Source organism: Rhinopithecus bieti, unplaced genomic scaffold (genome assembly GCF_001698545.2).
Source record: "Rhinopithecus bieti isolate Rb0 unplaced genomic scaffold, ASM169854v2 scaffold_38193, whole genome shotgun sequence".
NCBI classification, from domain to species: domain Eukaryota; kingdom Metazoa; phylum Chordata; class Mammalia; order Primates; family Cercopithecidae; genus Rhinopithecus; species Rhinopithecus bieti.
Genome location: NW_016816000.1, coordinates 598,460 through 605,219, shown reverse-complemented (window position 1 = coordinate 605,219; position 6,760 = coordinate 598,460).

The following is a 6,760-nucleotide window of genomic DNA, read 5'->3' as shown; positions in this document are numbered from 1 at the left end:
ATAGGAAATGGTAGAAGTTGGATTGTTAAATTACATGGATAAGATCTTGGAAAAATTATTGTCCCTCTCATGAAGGCACTAATACAACTAGCTTTTATAAATAGTCTCACTTGGCAAACCCATTTAGCTGACTTTGTGGGTATTCTTGATAATCATTTTTCTAAAATGAAATTATTTCAATTTCTGTAATTAACTGATTCTCCCTAAAATAACTAAATTTAAACCAATTGAAGGTGCTGAGAATGTTTTTACAGATGGGTCTAGTAATGGTAAAACTTCTTATTCTGGCTTGAAAGGTGCGAGTTTTTCAGATGCACTATACTTTAGCTCAAAAAGCCGAGCTTGTAGCTCTAATTGAGGTATTGACTGCTCTTAATATACCTATTAATGTGATTTCTGATTCTTCATACATGGATCATTCCACACAATTAATTGAAATGATCAGTTACAATTTCATACAGATGAACAACTGATGACTTTATTTATCCAGTTGCAAACAGCAGTCAGGAGTAGAATGCACCCTTTTTACATCACTCACATTAGGACTCATACACCTCTTCCAGGACCTTTGACTGCAGGGAATCAAATGGCTGATCACCTAGTTGCTAAAGCAATATCTAATGCTAGACACTTTCACAATTTAACCCATGTTAATGCCTCTGGTCTCAAATGCAGATACAACATTTACCTGGAAAGAAGCTAAAGCTGTTATCCAGTGATGCCCAATGGTGCATTCTTCATCTTTTACAGGAGGAGTTAATCCTCAAGGATTGGAACCTAATTCTCTTTGGCAAATGGATGTCACACACGTTCCCTTGTTTGGGAGACTAGCTTATGAACATGTATGTGGGGATACCTTTTCTCACTTTGCCTGGGCTACATGGCAGTCAGGAGAGTCTTCTGCTTGTGTTAAAAATCCCCTTTTGCAGTATTTTGCAGTGAGGGGCATTCCAACTTATATTAAAATAGTTAATGCCCCAGGCTATGCTAGCCAAGCTCAAGCTCCATTTTTCTCTATATGGAATATTAAACACATTACTGGCATTCCATATAATTCTCAAGGACAAGACGTTATAGAAAGAACGAATCTCTCCCTGAAACAGCAGTTGCAAAAGCAAAAAGGGGGAAACAGGGATTACGAGACACCTCATGTACAACTGAATCTAGCATTATTGACTTTAAATTTTTTGAGCTTACCTAAAGGTCGGATGCTATCAACAGCTAAACAGCATCTACAGAAACCAGCTCCAAAGACAGAAGCAGAACAACTGGTTTAGTGGAGAGATCCAATAACAAAAAGTTGGGAAATAGGTAAAATAATAACTTGGGGTAGAGGTTATGCTTGTGTTTCTCCAGGCCAGAGCCAACAGCTGATTTGGATATCATCAAGACACTTGAAATCTTATCATGAGCCAGATGCTGAAGAAGAGATTTTTTGAAGAAAATCTGAGGAAAGTGGGACAACCAGTCATAATGAGCAATGTAATGATAGCTATGATAGTGCTGATCACCATTGCCATGAGTATTTCTTCAACAAGGGCTGACACAGAGAGCAATTATACTTATTGGGTACAATTATCAACCTTGGCTGGCAATAATGTTTGGATGTAATCACTCTATGACAGTTACACATGCTTTCTGATCTTAGTATTTACCATAATAAATCTGCTCCTATAATTGAGGAATACCACCCTCAAAAACCTATTGGTAAACAGAATTGAACCTGGCCAGAAATAATGAACATACTTGTTTGGAAAGATTGCATTGCAGAACAGGCAGAGGTTCTGGGCAATGATTCCTATGGAATCATTATTGATTGGTCCCCTAAAGGGATGTTTAGCTTGAATTGCACCTCTCAGTCTGCATGGCATGGCCACACTATGGTCAGTTGGTCTAAACAAAATGGTCAGATGGTAGAAATACTAGAAAATACTACAAGAGTTCCTATTATCTGGAAATGTGGCAGTACAATGGCACCTCAACCTCAAATGATATGGCCTGCTGTAGGAGCTAAACATAAGGATTTGTGGAAACTATTATGGCTCTTAACAAGATCAAAATTTGGGAAAGAATAAAAAACCATCTAGAAGGACTCTCTACAAACTTGTCTTTAGATATTGCAAAATTAAAAGAACAAATATTTATAGCATCCCAGGCATACCTGACCTTAATGCCAGGAACTGGAGTGCTTGAAGGAGCTGCAGACAGATTAGCAGCTAGTAACCCATTAAAATAGATTAAAAAACACTTGGAAGCTCTGTGATTTCAATGATGATTATGTTATTAATCTGTGTTGTTTGTCTTCATGTAGTCTGCAGATGCATATCCCAACTCCTGTGAAAAGTAGCTCGCTGTGATAAAGCTGCCTTTACTTTTATTGTCCTGAAAAACACAAGAAGGGGGACATGCTGGGGATAGGCCCCTAAATCTGGCCATAAGCTGGCCCCAAAATTGGCCATAAACAAAATCTCTGCAGCACTGTGACATGTTCATGATGGCCATGATGCCCACACTGAAGGTTGTGGGTTTACAGAAATGAGCACAAGGAACACCTGGCTCACCCAGATGGAAAACCACATAAAGGCATTCCTATGCCACAAACAATAGCATGAGTGATCTGTGCCTTAAGGACATGTTCCTGCTGCAGATAAATAGTCAGAGCCCATCCCTTTGTTTCAGCCCATCCCTTTGTTTCCTGTAAGGGATACTTACAGTAAATCTATAATCTATAGAAACAATGCTTATCACTGGCTTGCTGTCAGTAAATATGTGGATAAATCTCTGTTTGGGGCTTTCATCTCTGAAGACTGTGAGATCCCTAATTTCCCACTCCACACCCTATATTTGTGTGTGTGTCTTTAATTCCTCTAGTGCCGCTGGGTTAGGGTCTCAGTGACCAAGCTGGTCTCAGCATGCAGCCAACAAATATATGAAAAAACTCATCATCACTGGTCATTAGAGAAATGCAAGTCAAAACCACAATGAGATACCAATTCACACCAGTTAGAATGGCGATCATTAAAAATTAAGGAAACAACAGATGCTGGAGAGGATGTGGAGAAATAGGAACACTTTTACACTGTTGGTAGGAGTGTAAATTAGTTCAACCATTGTAGAAGACAGTGTGGCAACTCCTCAAGGGTCTAGAACCAGAAATACCATTTGACCCAGCAATCCCATTACTGGATATATATCCAAAGGATTATAAATCATTCTACTATAAAGAAACATACACACGTGTGTTTATTGTGGCACTGTTCATGATACCAAAGACTTGGAACCAACCCAAATACCCATCAATGATAGACTGGATAAAGAAAATGTGGCACATATACATCATGGAGTACTATGCAGCAATAAAAAAGAATGAGTTCATGTCCTTTGAAGAGACATGGATGAAGCTGAAAACCATCATTCTCAGCAAACTAACACAAGAACAGAAAACTAAACACCACATGTTCTCACTCATAAGTGGGAGTTGAACCATGAGAACACATGCACACTGGGAGGGGAACATAACACATGGGAGCCTGTAGTGGGGTGAGGAACTAGGGGAGAGATAGCATTAGGAGAAATACCTAATGTAGATGACAGGTTGATGAGTGTAGCAAACCACCATGGCATGTGTATACCTATGTAACAAACCTGCACATTCTGCACATGTACCCCAGAACTTAAAGTATAATAATAAAAAAATTCCAATGGAAGGAAAATACGTAAAAACTGGAAATATTTGTAACTATTTACACTTGAGATTATAGAAATTGAAACTAGCATGCATTATTTTTTGATTTGGTTAGTTCATTTTTTGTTGTCATTGTTTCCATTAACTTCAGATAAATAAACTTGCATATAATTTTTAAAGGTCAAAACAGAATTTCATACTATTTACTATACTTATACCTTGCCTTAAAAAATAATTATTTTTAAAAAGCATAGATAGGAAAAAAAATAACCATCATTGATTGAATTGTTTCATCTATTTACATGTAATGCTATTATTATGATTGGATTTCCATTAGTTATTTTTAAAAAAATTTTATGCTTCATATACATTTTAGTAACCTATGCTCTCTTTTGTTTTGTTTTATTTTATTAATTGCATATTTTCAGGGTAACATTTTAATTCATTTAATGATTCTTTTACTGTGTTTTTGAGTTTTCTCATTGGTCTCTCTGCAGCTTTCAATGTGCCTATTATCAGAATCTGCTTCAGAATTATATTAACTTTATTCCACTTAGTTATAGAAAATGCTACTCCTGTACTCCTATAGGGCTATTCCTTTCTCTCCTTGTTTGGGTGCTTTTTGTTATGTATGTTATGTGTACATCTTCTAAAAAAAACAACAATACGTTGTTATAATTATTACTTTATATAATTTTGTGTCTTTCAAAGAAACTAACAGAAGAGAAATAGTATATATTTATAGTTTGTCATATTAAGCATCTTATTTATAATTTCTGATTTCTTTTTCTTCCTGTGGATTTGGTTTATCATCTGGGATCATCTACATAGTTTCCTTAGGAAAGCTACAGAACTCTCTGTTTTTATGACCTCTGTCTGCTCTTGGGCAGAACCCTCATGCCCCTCCTTTTGCACAACCACTTTTCTTGAGTGACAATTCTGAGCTATGAATGGGGTGCTTGTCAACAATGTTATCCCTTCCTCTGGCTTACTTCTTATAGTGTGGAACCTCAGCTCTAAATGTCAGCTGGTGCTAGAATGATTGGGGCAGAGTATTCTCAGCCTACCATATCTTATATATAGCTTCATCTGTAAGAGTGGGGACTTGGTAGGAAATGAAGCACCAGATATTTTGGCGGTACTTGCCTGGAATACAGCTTCTGTGACACATACCTAAGTAGATCAAGTTGGAGAGATGAGAAACACTGATGGCTAGGTAGAAACAGTAATTTCTAGACTGATAGTTGGTGGGGAAAGAGGTAGTGAGTCAAATGTCAGAGACTCATTTTTCACATTAAGATTTAGTATATTTTGTTGAATAACAATTTATCCACTTGCTGAAATTCCTTAAGACTTTTTTCAGACTTCAAATTGTTGTTTTCACTATTTATGGTTGTTTCATCGAGAAGTTCCATGACACAACTCATACTACAATTCTGGAATCACTGTCCTTATATCATTTTATGTTAAGTGACTTTTTATAGGCATAATCTAATTTTTTTGCATATTGAAAATATATTCTGACACCCTTTTTATTGGTATGTTTAGGGAATTTGAATTCACTGCAGTTATTGATATCTTTCAATTTAGGTCTAGCATTTTGTTGTTGTTTACTTCCTCCTACTTCCCCTCCCTGTCTCCTTTTGAGTTACTTGAACATCATTATATTTTATTTAAATTTATTTCATGTTTTTCTTTACTTCTTTGCATACTTATTTTAGGGATTGTCTTAGGGATTTACAATTGATATACTTGCCTTTTTGCATTCTACTTAGAAATAATGTTTTATTACCTCCAGTGAAAATAAAAATCTTAGCAAAATATACTTTGCTTTACCTCTCCCCTTACAATAAATGTATCATATGCTAACCTTACATACATTCACGTTTCATTAGATAATGTTATTAGTTTTCATTCAGCCATCAGATATACTTTAAAGAACTCAAACAGAGATGAATAATCTAGTATATTTACCCAACTACTTATCTGTTAAGATTTGATCAGGCTGGTGGGAAAAATATTAGTTAGGATAGCCACAAAATCCTTTTGGAAGGCCTGAGGGTTTTCACCTGACTTCCCTAACAAACCTGGCCAAAGGTAGCCTGGTCCCATCACCTTTAGTTAAATAGATTAGAGTAGTAAACAAAAGAATGTAGGAAGCTTATTTTACTAATCTGTTAACTTACATGGGCTTAAAACTAACCTTTGTCCTACCAGGGGTACTTTACTGCCTCCTACTTGGGGCCATGGGCGGGGAGAGGGGGGTGGTCAGCAGAAGTTTATTACCCACAAATGGTATTTGCTTTAGGCCTGGGAACCTAGTCTTTATTCTTTACCCTCTAGTGGTGTTTACTCACAACTTTTGCTAATTAGTCTTACTGAATAAATGCAAGCCTGACTATCTGATCAGGCCTAGTGGCAACTGTTTACAGAACTCAGCTTGGAGCCTGCAAGGGGCTCAGACCCTCAGCTGGACTGGCAGAGCAGAATATCTGTGTGTCAGTTTATGTTTTATTCATCCGTCACCTAATCAGGGGTCTTCAGGAATAGATCCCCCACAGCTAGTGCCCCTGTGAAAGAAGCACTGCCTCAACTGGTGCCCTAGGTTGAGGAAACCCATGTGAAGACAGTCAGAAACAGACACCCCACACAGTTGGAGCCCCTCGTAAGGCAAGCTGCAAAGGAAGTGTGAGGAGAGCTGCAAAGTGAGGAAAGATGTGAAAGAAGCATGAGAAACATGACTGACCCCCTGAAAACAAAGGTGAAGAAAGGAACCATGAAGTCAAGTCAGTGAGTAATCAGTAAGTCATTGGTGCCCATTCAAGGTTACCAAGTTCTAGGGAAAATTGGGTCAAGCTGAGGTTTCATCACAGGACAACAGTTATCAGCTCAACAGAAACAGTATGTAAAAGTGTTAAGATACTTGCTTTAGGCTAGTAGAGTATCAGTTTCACAGGCTCAATTAAGGGAACTAAGGCAAAATATGGTCTTTTATGATTTGTGGCTCCCAGAAGAAGGAACGCTAGAGGTAGAACTCTGGGAACAAGTAGGGAGAAATCTTTTTTTTTTTTTTTT